Source organism: Ranitomeya variabilis, chromosome 1 (genome assembly GCF_051348905.1).
Source record: "Ranitomeya variabilis isolate aRanVar5 chromosome 1, aRanVar5.hap1, whole genome shotgun sequence".
Lineage (NCBI taxonomy): Eukaryota > Metazoa > Chordata > Amphibia > Anura > Dendrobatidae > Ranitomeya > Ranitomeya variabilis.
In genome coordinates this window covers 326,529,438-326,543,267 of record NC_135232.1, presented here as the reverse complement: position 1 = coordinate 326,543,267, position 13,830 = coordinate 326,529,438, and positions in this window count along the sequence as shown.

Genomic DNA, 13,830 nt, shown 5'->3' with positions numbered 1-13,830 from the left:
GACAAAACCACAGCGCCTGGCAAACGACAAATCCATCAGATTCAGGGCAGCACCTGAATCCACAAAAGCCATAACTGAGTAGGACGACAAAGAACAAATTAAAGTAACAGACAAAATGAATTTAGGCTGTATAGTACCAATGGTGACAGGTTTAGCGATTTTTTTAACGCGCTTAGAGCATGCTGAGATAACATGAGTTGAATCACCACAGTAAAAGCACAACCCATTTTGACGTCTATGATTTTGCCGCTCAATTCTGGTCAGAACTCGGTCACATTGCATAGACTCAGGTCTCTGTTCAGAAAACACCGCCAGATGGTGCGCAGATTTGCCCTCCTGCAAACGCCGATCAATCTGAATGGCCAAAGCCATTGAGTCATTCAGACTTGCAGGCGTGGGGAACCCCACCATAACATTCTTAATGGCTTCAGAAAGACCTTCTCTGAAATTTGCAGCCAGAGCACACTCATTCCATTGAGTAAGCACCGACCATTTCCGAAATTTTTGACAATACACCTCAGCTTCATCCTGGCCCTGAGAAAGAGCCAGCAAGGCCTTTTCTGCCTGGTTCTCAAGATTAGGTTCCTCATAAAGCAGTCCAAGCGCCAGAAAAAACGCATCCACATTCAGCAATGCAGGATCTCCTGGCACCAGAGAGAAAGCCCAATCTTGAGGGTCGCCACGTAACAAGGAGATAACAATTTTAACTTGCTGAGCGGAATCACCAGAGGAACGAGGTCTCAAAGATAGAAATAATTTACAATTATTCTTAAAATTCAGAAACCTAGATCTATCTCCAGAAAACAACTCAGGAATAGGTATTTTTGGCTCTGACATAGGGCTATGAACAACAAAATCCTGAATGCTTTGCACCCTTGCAGCAAGATGATCCACACTAGAAGTCAGACTCTGAATATCCATGTCTGCAGCTGAACACAAAACCACCCAGAGATTAAGGGGATGAGAGAAGCTGGACAGACTGCAGCAAAGATTGAGAGGAAAAAAAATAAAAAATAAAAATGTACTCAGGGCTTCTATTATCCCACTTCTGCGATGCATTAAACACTTTATGGCCTGCTGTACTGTTATGATCCTAGTGGCTGAGGATCACAAAACGGACTAGCTAAGTTTATGAACATAGACACGAGCTCTAGGGAGGTGGTAACTGGACTGACCGCAAAACCTGATCCTAACCAAACACACTAAAGGTAGCCGGTGAACGTGCCTAAAATCCTGGATGTCTCGACGCAGCCTGAGAAACTATCTACTCCTGGAGGGAAAGTAAGACCTCACTTGCCTCAAGAGAAATCACCCCAAAGATATAGGAAGCCCCCAACAAATAATAACGGTGAGGTAAGGGGAAAACACAAACGTAGAAATGAAAACAGATTCAGCAAATGAGGCCCGCTAATACTAGATAGCAGAAGACAGATAGGGAACTGTGCAGTCAGTAAAAAACCCTATGCAAAATATCCACGCTGAGAATACAAGAACCCTCACACCAACTAACGGTGTGAGGGGAGAAACTCAGCCCCCTAGAGCTACCAGCAAGCAAGGAAATCACATATTTAGCAAGCTGGACAAGAAACATAAATAAACCAAGAAACATATGACCACTGATGGTCAAAAAATGAACCAAGCAAAACTTAGCTTCTCTTGAAGAGACTGATAACGAAGGACTGCAGGAGAGCTCCAAAATAGCACTGAAGACATTGACAGCAGGCAACAACTGAGAGTCCAGGTGAACTAAATAGGAAACCAGCTAACAGATAACGAAACAGCTGATCAGCCTCAGACCTACAGAATGACACAAAGAACCACCAGAGGGAGCCCAAAGACAGAACTCACACAGTACCAGTTGTGACCACAAGAGGGAGCCCAAAAACAGAGTTCACAACAGTACCCCCCCTTGAGGAGGGGTCACCGAACCCTCATCAAAAACCCCAGGGCGATCAGGATGAGCCACATGGAAGGCATGAACCAAATCGGCCGCATGAACATCAGAGGCGACAACCCAGGAATTATCCTCCTGACCATAGCCCTTCCACTTAACCAAATACTGAAACCTCCGTCTAGAAATACGAGAATCCAAGATCTTCTCCACCACGTACTCCAATTCGCCCTCAACCAGGACCGGAGCAGGAGGTTCAACAGAAGGAAACACAGGCACCACATACCTCCGCAACAAAGACCTATGGAACACGTTATGAATGGCAAAAGACGCTGGGAGGTCCAAACGAAATGACACCGGGTTAAGAATTTCCAAAATCTTATAAGGACCGATGAAGCGAGGCTTGAATTTAGGAGAGGAAACCTTCATAGGAACATACCGAGAAGACAGCCATACCAAATCCCCAACAAGAAGTCGGGGACCCACACCGTGATGGCGGTTGGCAAAGCGCTGAGCCTTCTCCTGTGACAACTTCAAATTGTCCACCACATGGTTCCAAATCTGTTGCAACCTATCCACCACAGAATCCACCCCAGGACAGTCAGAAGGCTCAACCTGACCCGAGGAAAAACGAGGATGAAAACCAGAATTGCAGAAAAAAGGCGAAACCAAAGTAGCAGAACTAGCCCGATTATTAAGGGCAAACTCGGCCAATGGCAAAAAAGTCACCCAATCATCCTGATCAGCAGAAACAAAACATCTCAAATAAGTTTCCAAGGTCTGATTAGTTTGCTCGGTTTGGCCATTCGTCTGAGGATGGAAGGCCAACGAAAAAGACAAATCAATGCCCATCTTGGCACAAAAGATCTGCCAAAATCTGGACACAAACTGGGATCCTCTGTCAGACACAATATTTTCAGGGATGCCTTGCAAGCGAACCACATTCTGAAAAAATAGAGGAACCAAATCGGAGGAGGAAGGCAACTTAGGCAAGGGCACCAAATGGACCATTTTGGAAAAACGATCACACACCACCCAGATGACAGACATTCTCTGAGAGACTGGAAGATCCGAAATAAAATCCATGGAAATGTGCGTCCAAGGCCTCTTCGGGACAGGCAAAGGCAAAAGCAAACCGCTGGCACGAGAACAGCAAGGCTTAGCCCGAGCACAAATCCCACAGGACTGCACAAAGGAACGCACATCCCGCTACAAGGAAGGCCACCAGAAGGACCTAGCCACCAAATCTCTGGTACCAAAAATCCCAGGATGGCCTGCCAACACCGAAGAATGAACCTCGGAAATAACTCTGCTGGTCCATCTATCTGGGACAAACAGTCTCTCTGGTGGGCAACGGTCAGGTCTATCCGCCTGAAATTTCTGCAGCACTCGTCGCAAATCTGGGGAAATGGCAGACAAAATCACTCCCTCTCTGAGGATACCAGCCGGCTCTGAAACTCCTGGAGAGTCAGGCACAAAACTTCTCGAAAGAGCATCAGCCTTCACGTTCTTTGAACCAGGCAGGTACGAGACCACGAAATCGAAACGGGAGAAAAACAACGACCAACGAGCCTGTCTAGGATTCAGCCGCTTGGCAGACTCGAGATAAATCAGATTTTTGTGATCAGTTAAGACCACTACACAATGCTTAGCTCCCTCGAGCCAATGTCGCCACTCCTCAAATGCCCACTTGATAGCCAACAACTCCCGATTACCAACATCATAATTCCGCTCGGCAGGCGAAAACTTTCTTGAAAAGAAAGCACAAGGCTTCATCACAGAGCAATCAGAGCTTCTCTGCGACAAAACAGCCCCTGCTCCAATCTCAGAAGCATCAACCTCGACCTGAAAAGGAAGAGAGACATCAGGCTGACACAAAACTGGAGCCGAAGAAAACCGGCGCTTCAGCTCCCGAAAGGCTTCCACGGCCGCAGGAGACCAATTAGTCACATCAGAACCCTTCTTGGTCAAATCCGTCAAGGGTTTAACCACGCCAGAAAAATTAGCAATGAACCGATGGTAAAAATTAGCAAAACCCAAGAACTTCTGAAGACTCTTAACAGATGTAGGCTGAGTCCAGTCATGAACAGCCTGGACCTTGACTGGGTCCATCTCAATTGTAGAAGGAGAAAAAATAAAACCCAAAAAGGAAACCTTCTGTACTCCAAAGAGACATTTTGAGCCCTTCACAAATAAGGCATTAGCACGCAGGACCTGAAATACCATCCTGACGTGCTTCACATGGGACTCCCAGTCCTCAGAAAAGACCAAAATGTCATCCAGATATACAATCATAAATTTATCCAGATATTCTCGGAAGATGTCATGCATGAAGGACTGGAACACAGAAGGAGCATTAGAGAGTCCAAAAGGCATCACCAAGTACTCAAAATGGCCTTCGGGCGTATTAAATGCTGTTTTCCATTCATCCCCCTGCTTAATGCGCACAAGGTTATACGCACCACGAAGATCTATCTTGGTGAACCAACTGGACCCCTTAATCCGAGCAAACAGATCAGACAAAAATGGCAAAGGATACTGAAATTTGACCGTGATTTTATTTAGAAGACGATAATCTATACAAGGTCTCAGAGAACCATACTTCTTGGCCACAAAAAAGAATCCTGCACCAAGAGGGGAGGAGGACGGGCGAATATGTCCCTTCTCTAAAGACTCCTTTATATAGCTCCGCATTGCGGCATGTTCTGGTACAGACAAATTAAAAAGTCATCCCTTAGGGAACTTACTACCAGGAATCAAATTTATAGCACAATCACAATCCCTGTGAGGAGGCAGGGCACCGGATCTGGGCTCATCAAATACATCCTGGTAGTCCGACAAAAACTCAGGGACCTCAGAAGGAGTGGAAGAAGCAATTGATACCAAAGGAGCATCGCCATGAATCCCCTGGCAACCCCAACTTGACACAGACATAGCTTTCCAATCCAGAACTGGATTATGGGCCTGCAGCCATGGCAGACCCAACACGAGAACATCATGCAAATTATGTAGCACAAGAAAGCGAATCACCTCCTGATGCACAGGAGTCATGCACATGGTCACTTGAGTCCAATATTGAGGCTTATTCTCAGCCAATGGTGTAGCATCAATTCCCCTCAGTGGAATAGGGAATTCCAAAGGCTCCAGGACAAAACCACAGCGCCTGGCAAACGACAAATCCATCAGATTCAGGGCAGCACCTGAATCCACAAAAGCCATAACTGAGTAGGACGACAAAGAACAAATTAAAGTAACAGACAAAATGAATTTAGGCTGTATAGTACCAATGGTGACAGGTTTAGCGATTTTTTTAACGCGCTTAGAGCATGCTGAGATAACATGAGTTGAATCACCACAGTAAAAGCACAACCCATTTTGACGTCTATGATTTTGCCGCTCAATTCTGGTCAGAACTCGGTCACATTGCATAGACTCAGGTCTCTGTTCAGAAAACACCGCCAGATGGTGCGCAGATTTGCCCTCCTGCAAACGCCGATCAATCTGAATGGCCAAAGCCATTGAGTCATTCAGACTTGCAGGCGTGGGGAACCCCACCATAACATTCTTAATGGCTTCAGAAAGACCTTCTCTGAAATTTGCAGCCAGAGCACACTCATTCCATTGAGTAAGCACCGACCATTTCCGAAATTTTTGACAATACACCTCAGCTTCATCCTGGCCCTGAGAAAGAGCCAGCAAGGCCTTTTCTGCCTGGTTCTCAAGATTAGGTTCCTCATAAAGCAGTCCAAGCGCCAGAAAAAACGCATCCACATTCAGCAATGCAGGATCTCCTGGCACCAGAGAGAAAGCCCAATCTTGAGGGTCGCCACGTAACAAGGAGATAACAATTTTAACTTGCTGAGCGGAATCACCAGAGGAACGAGGTCTCAAAGATAGAAATAATTTACAATTATTCTTAAAATTCAGAAACCTAGATCTATCTCCAGAAAACAACTCAGGAATAGGTATTTTTGGCTCTGACATAGGGCTATGAACAACAAAATCCTGAATGCTTTGCACCCTTGCAGCAAGATGATCCACACTAGAAGTCAGACTCTGAATATCCATGTCTGCAGCTGAACACAAAACCACCCAGAGATTAAGGGGATGAGAGAAGCTGGACAGACTGCAGCAAAGATTGAGAGGAAAAAAAATAAAAAATAAAAATGTACTCAGGGCTTCTATTATCCCACTTCTGCGATGCATTAAACACTTTATGGCCTGCTGTACTGTTATGATCCTAGTGGCTGAGGATCACAAAACGGACTAGCTAAGTTTATGAACATAGACACGAGCTCTAGGGAGGTGGTAACTGGACTGACCGCAAAACCTGATCCTAACCAAACACACTAAAGGTAGCCGGTGAACGTGCCTAAAATCCTGGACGTCTCGACGCAGCCTGAGAAACTATCTACTCCTGGAGGGAAAGTAAGACCTCACTTGCCTCAAGAGAAATCACCCCAAAGATATAGGAAGCCCCCAACAAATAATAACGGTGAGGTAAGGGGAAAACACAAACGTAGAAATGAAAACAGATTCAGCAAATGAGGCCCGCTAATACTAGATAGCAGAAGACAGATAGGGAACTGTGCGGTCAGTAAAAAACCCTATGCAAAATATCCACGCTGAGAATACAAGAACCCTCACACCAACTAACGGTGTGAGGGGAGAAACTCAGCCCCCTAGAGCTACCAGCAAGCAAGGAAATCACATATTTAGCAAGCTGGACAAGAAACATAAATAAACCAAGAAACATATGACCACTGATGGTCAAAAAATGAACCAAGCAAAACTTAGCTTCTCTTGAAGAGACTGATAACGAAGGACTGCAGGAGAGCTCCAAAATAGCACTGAAGACATTGACAGCAGGCAACAACTGAGAGTCCAGGTGAACTAAATAGGAAACCAGCTAACAGATAACGAAACAGCTGATCAGCCTCAGACCTACAGAATGACACAAAGAACCACCAGAGGGAGCCCAAAGACAGAACTCACACAGTACCAGTTGTGACCACAAGAGGGAGCCCAAAAACAGAGTTCACAACACCCTCCCCCCAATCCCTAGTTTAAACACTCCTCCAACCTTCTAGCCATTTTCTCCCCCAGTACAGCTGCACCTTCCCCATTGAGGTGCAGCCCGTCCCTAGCGTAGAGCCTGGCGTGGCACGTGGTACAGGCAGTATTTCTGAAAATACCACGTTGGAGGTCCTTGCTTTTAGCTTGCAGCCTAATTCCCTGAAATCATCTTTAAGGACCTTCCACCTACCTCTAACTTTGTCATTTGTGCCAATGTGCACCATGACCGCTGGGTCCTCACCAGCCCCTACCAGTAATCTGGTCACCCGATCAACGATGTGTCGGACTCGAGCGCCAGGTAGGCAGCACACCGTTCGACGATCCCTGTCTTTGTGACAGATTGCCCTATCTGTTCCCCTAATAATTGAGTCCCCCACTACCAGCACCTGTCTGGCCTGCCCTGCTCTCCTATTTCCCTCCTTACTGGAGCAGTCACTCCTCCGGCTTTCAGAGGAAATGCCTGGCTGCAGCAGTGCTACCCCTGTACTGGCACCACCCTCATCTGCCAACTTAGCAAACTTATTGGGGTGTCCCAGATCAGGACTAGCCTCCCTGGCTCTCTTCCCTCTACCCCGCTTTCTGAATGTCACCCAGCTAGCTTCTTCACTGTCCTGCAGCTCCATCCTACCATCCCCCCCCTCATCTATCCCTTTGAGCGTCTGCTCAGTGAGCAGAAGACTCCTCTCCATATTGTCTATGGATCTCAGTGTTGCCAGCTGCACATTTAGATCCAGAATCTGGGCTTCCAAATGCTCAACGTGCTCACATCTCGCACAGCAGTATGCACCCTCGACCGGCTGATCAAGGACTGCATACATGTGGCAAGATGTGCACTGGATGGCATTAACAATAGTGGAGCACATTCCCTAATGGGGATTGCACCAGACAGAAACGTTAAATAAAATAAATACAAAGTATTAATAAAATACAGACAGCAATTCAGCAATTCCTCTCTTGGAAACTCCCTGATTCCAAAGTCACTGAATCACAAGTCACACTTACCGCCATTCACACTTACGCTCAAGTCACACTCAGCTCGCTCACACTTGCTAAGCTGAAGATTTAAAGATTTTTTTTTCCCCTCAGCAACAATCCACCTTGCTGTTCAATGCTCTACCAAAAAGGACTTGAGTACCAAACAGCTGCCCCTTATAACCCCTTAATTATGAGCCCCCACCCTAAGTTAACCCCTTGTGAATATAGCTACTCCCAATTCAGCAACTCACACCAATTCACACAGGTATTTGTTAAAGGCTTTCCAAATACATCTTCACTGAATCACAAGTCAAACTTACCGCCGTTCACACTTACGCTCAGGTCACACTCAGCTCGCTCACACTTGCTAAGCTGAAGATTTAAAGATTTTTTTTTCCCCTCAGCAACAATCCACCTTGCTGTTCAATGCTCTACCAAAAAAAAAGATATATAGACAACTGAAGGTTGCGCTTGGACAAGGATATGGACGGGCTTGATGATGGTGTTGGTTGACTGTGGGCAACAACAGGTGCAGGGCACAATACATCTTCACACACTCCGTGGACTGGTGATTGGCTTCTATGCAAAACAGTCGAAGAAGCAGTGGTGTCATCTGCAGACAGTGTTCCTGGAGCCTGGGGTTCGGCCCAGAAAGTCGGGTGCTTTGCGGCCATGTGCCTGATCATGCTGGTGGTGGTCAGGCTGGTAGTTTTGCTACCCCTGCTGATGCGGGCATGGCAGGTGCTGCAAATGGCCTGTTTAGGGTTATCGTCGGCAGAGTCTTTCAAAAATAACCAGACTCTGGAAAATATAACAGTTGGAATGGCAACTTTCATCATGTTGGTGTAACGGGGAATGGATGCACACCTTCTCTCTGTGGCCACCACACTGCTTCTTCCTGCCTGTTTGGGTTATAGACCTCCTTCCCCATGTGTGCTGCTACTCTCACTCTGCATGTCCTCCTGCCAGGTTGGGTCAGTTACTGTCATCCTCCACCTCGTCTTCCACATCTGCACCCTGCTCCTCCTCCTGACTTTCTGGCAATTGTGTCTCATCATCGTCTACCTCTTTTGACACTTTCCCACCATAGCCTTCATGTGACCATGGCTGTTCAAATCTTTGGGCACCCCAACATACGATGTCGTCTGGCCCCACTTCAAGTTGACCGGCCGAGAGTCCAGAACCTTTAAAGGGGAAACTGAACAGCTTTTTGGAGTGTCCAATTGTGGGATCAGTTGTCTTAGGGCACTCGGCATGTTGGGAGGAAGGAGGATCAGGGTGAGTAATATGCAGTCCACACTCACGACTACTCAGACTTAACCATGTGGAAGACGTGTGTTAGGAGTCGAGTTCCCGCCGCTGCACAGGGGGATTCTCGAACCATGCCTGCTGTGGTCTCTCATTCTACATCAGCCGCAGTGGAGCCTGCTCAGTGGAGATGTCAGTCTCAGTGTCTCGCTCAGTCTGATTCTGTGCAAAGGGTTACTGCTGCGTTTCTAGGCTCCGCCATTGTAGCCTGTATTGATCAGCGGCGAGCAGACGTCTCTGGGACTAAGTCCTGCTTTTCCCCTTCTGAGCATACCTAAAAGAAGACCTCTCAGTGGAGGTATGGGGTCACATGCCTATTGGTCCTCTAGGAAGGTCCTGAAGTTGCTCAATTACTGTAGCAGTTCTCATTGGTCCTCTAGGAAGGTCCTGAACTTTCTGCAGCTATAAAAGGTTCGCATGGCCGCACAGCCATGCGCTAGTGTACACTTGTTTATGTGTGTGTTGTGAGTGAAAGTCGCTCTTTAATCATCCTCTCCCTTGTGTTTGAATGCTCGCGTAAGGAGGATGATTGTAATCTAGCGCCCGACTTGTTACCAACACTGGTACACAAACAGCGTCTATTACAGTGACTGCCAGTGCGGCGTCGTGCGCTATCACCGCTCTTTCCAACCCAAGTCTGGGTGGTTAGTGGCGTCCACCAGTGCGGCACCGCATGCACTCTCGTGCTACTTAATTATTATTTCTGTTATGTGCAGTACTGCGGCCCTGTAACGCAACAGGATTCGCTACTTTCACACAGGGTAAAGCTAACCCATGTGTGTATCCGCATACAGTCCATCATTGCTTAGCAGCAGGTTCCATCTCTGCACGATGGACCCCGGGCTGCGAACGCACCTTATTCCTTTTCTCTAATTATTTGGTGCGTTCCGCTAGCCCTAACAACGTGGTGCTGGTGGTGGCTAATTGACTGGAAGCATTGTCCGCTATCCAACAAACAACCATTTCACACTGCTCTGGCTTCAATAGCGATGTGCTGCGGTTCCCTAGAAACTGGGACAGGAAGGTCAAGCAAGATTATGTGAGTCTTTGTTGTGGCCCACTTTCAGCTTGGCCACGGCCTCGTCCTCTGCATGCACCATCAGCATCACGTCCACTTCCCCGTCCCTTGCCTTGCCCATTTTAAATGGACTACTGAAATATTTGAAAAGTTCAATACAAATGGATTAATATTGAGAAAACGTATATGTGTTCAGTATGCCTGAAAAGCACGTATTTGGAGACCATAGAGACTGGGCGTCTGACTGAGATAACAGACTGTTTCAACATGTGGCCTGGATTTTGCTAAAAATTTTTAACCAACAAATATTTTATACACCAAGGATAGCAGACCAAAAAGTGGAAAGTAAGCCTGAAAAGCAAGGATTTGGACACCGGAGATACACCGGGCGTCTAAAGGAGATAACAGACTGTTTTAATATGTGGCATTTTTTTAACCACAAAATACTGCATAGAACCAGGGTAGCAGACAAAAAAGTGGAATGTATGCCTGAAAAGCAAGAATTTGGAGACCACAGATACACCGGGCGTCTGACGGAGAAAACAGACTGTTTAAATATGTGGCCTTTTTTAAAAAAAAAATTAAACTACAAAATAATGAGTAGACCAAGGCTAGCAGACAAAACAATGCAATGTATGCCTGCAAACCGAGGATTTTGACACCACAGATACACCAAGCGTCTGACGGAGATAACAGACTGTTTAATTATGTGGCCTTTTTTTTTAAACCACAAAATACTGAGTAGACCAAGTCTAGAGGATAAAAAAATACAATATATGACTGCAAAGCGAGGATTTTTACACCACAGAGGCTATGTGCACACGCTGCGGAAACGCTGCGTTGTATTTTCCACAGCATCTCAATTCTTTGTACGGATACCGCAGCGGTTTACGCCTGCTCCTCAATAGGAATCCACAGGTGTAAAACTGCAGGTGGAATCCGCACAAAAACTGCAGGAAATCAGTGGTAAATGCGTGGTAAATCCGCAGGTAAAACACAGTGCATTTTACCTGTGTATTTTGCAAAAACGGTGCTGAAAAATCAGAACACAAATCCGCAACGTGGGTACATAGCCAGATACACCATGCATCTGATGGAGATAACAGACTGTTTAAATATGTGGCTTTTTAAAAATAAAAAAAAAATGTTTAATAACCCCTTCATGACCTTGGGATTTTTCGTTTTTCCGTGTTTGTTTTTCACTCTCCTCCTTCCCAGAGCCATAACTTTTTTATTTTTCCATCAATTTGGCCATGTGAAGGCTTATTTTTTTGTGGAACGAGTTGTGCTTTTGAACGACATCATTGGTTTAAGCATGTCTTGTACTAGAAAACGGGAAAAAAATTCCAAATGCAGTGAAATTGCAAAAAAAGTGCAGTCCCACACTTGTTTTTTGTTTGGCTTTTTTGCTAGGTTCACTAAATGCTAAAACTGACATGACATTATGATTCTCCAGGTCATTACGAGTTCATAGACACCTAACATGACTAGGTTATTTTTTACCTAAGTGGTGAAAAAAATTTCCAAACTTTGCTAAAAAAATAAAAAATGAAAAATTGCGCTATTTTCCGATACTCGTAGCGTCTCCATTTTTCATGATCTGGGGTCAGTTGAGGGCATATTTTTTGCATGCCGAGCTGTCGTTTTTAATGATAGCATTTTGGTGCATTTTGATCGCCCATTATTGCATTTTAATGCAATGTTGCAGCGACAAAAAAAACGTAATTCTGGCGTTTCTAATTTTTTTCTTGCTACGTTGTTTAGCGGTCAGGTTAATGCTTTTTTTTATTGATAGATCGGGCGATTCTGAATGCAGCGATCCCAAATATGTGTAGGTTTGATTATTTTTTATTGATTTATTTTGATTGGGGCGAAAGGGGGGTGATTTAAACTTTTATATATTTTTTTATTTTTTTCACATTTTTTAAACTTTTTTTTTTTACTTTTGCCATGCTTCAATAGCCTCCATGGGAGGCCAGAAGCAGGCACAGCACGATCGGCTCTGCTACATAGCAGCAATCTGCTGTTCGCTGCTATGTAGCAGAAAATCAGGTGTGCTGTGAGCGCCGACCACAGGGTGGCGCTCACAGCTGTCGGGGATCTGTAACCATAGAGGTCTCAAGGACCTCTATGGTTACCACACTGAAGCATCGACGACCTCCGATCATGTGACGGGGGTCGGCGATGCCGTCATTTCCAGCCGCCCGGCCGGATGCGGTAGTTAAATTCCGCTGTCTGCGTTTGACAGCGGCATTTAACCAGTTAATAGGCGCAGGCAGATCGCGATTCTGCCCGCACCTATTACGGGCACATGTCCGCTGTTCAAAACAGCTGACATGTCCCGGCTTTGATGCGGGCTCACCGCCGGAGCCCGCATCAAAGAGGGGCTTCTGACCTCGGACGTACTATTCCGTCCGAGGTCAGAAAGGGGTTAAACAAAAAATAAGTAGACAAAGGCTAGCAGACAAAACAATTTTGTGGATTTTTTTTTAAACTAAAAAAGGGGGAGAAGCCAGCGCTGCTTGTGGTCAGAACGCAAAACATAAAGTGCACATGCACATATTTATTTCTAACTGAGTTTCAAAAATGAGACATTTAGCAAACAATTGATCAATTCTTTGAGCCACCCCGCCACTTCATGGCATTCTCATAATGGGGCAGTCCTACTCTACGTTTTTTATATTCTCTGTGCCATTACGGCCTCTAAAAAGCAAGACCACCTTAAAGGCAAGCTGTACCTGAAGCATTTCTGAATCACTCCCATGGCACCAGAGAGGGCAGCACAGATAAAGGTTGACCAGGTCTGGACATAGACATTTCAGGTACAACCTCCACACTGCCTAACAAGCACCACATCTGTGGATGTGTGGATTGAACACTAGTAGACCTACACTAACTAATAAATGTAAGAATCTGCATCAGCTCTCCCTACACTAGCTGAGTCTGGAACAGAATGATGCTGTGCGGCCAGCCAATCACTGTAATACCACAACAAAGATGGCTGCGGTATTTCAGTGCATAGCAGATAATCCCTGACTGCAGATTGGTGCTCTAAAAAGTGCCAAAATTAAAAGGAGCAGACCTGAGCTCCCGCCAAATAATCCCAGAAATATTTGGTGCTCGCTGAGTACACTGAGCATAGTGATAATCGGGCAAGTACCGAGTAGTGGTGAGCACATTCGCTCATCACTAGTCCCCTCCAAAATCCAGCTCAGATGCTAAAGTCCGGAAGTGGATGGCAAAATGGCTGACCATGGACAAGCCCTTTGTCAGTGTTAGCAGTTGGAGCACTGTATCATGGGTGACTAGAGGTCCCAAAAAGACCTGTTCCAGAGTGCTCAGGAACTGTTGAGCACTTTGCACATGACCGTCGCATTCTCACAGCGGCGTGGACCACTCCAATGCCCTGTCTGGAGCCAGGAGCTCAAGGTGTATAGCACACTTACTCACAAATCCCCTACATGACTTGCTATCACCAGAAAACTTATCTGACAGTGTGAGGCAGGATAAGTTCAGAACAGGTGTGGCAGCGGACAAAGTAGCCACGCTAGCAGCCTGAACA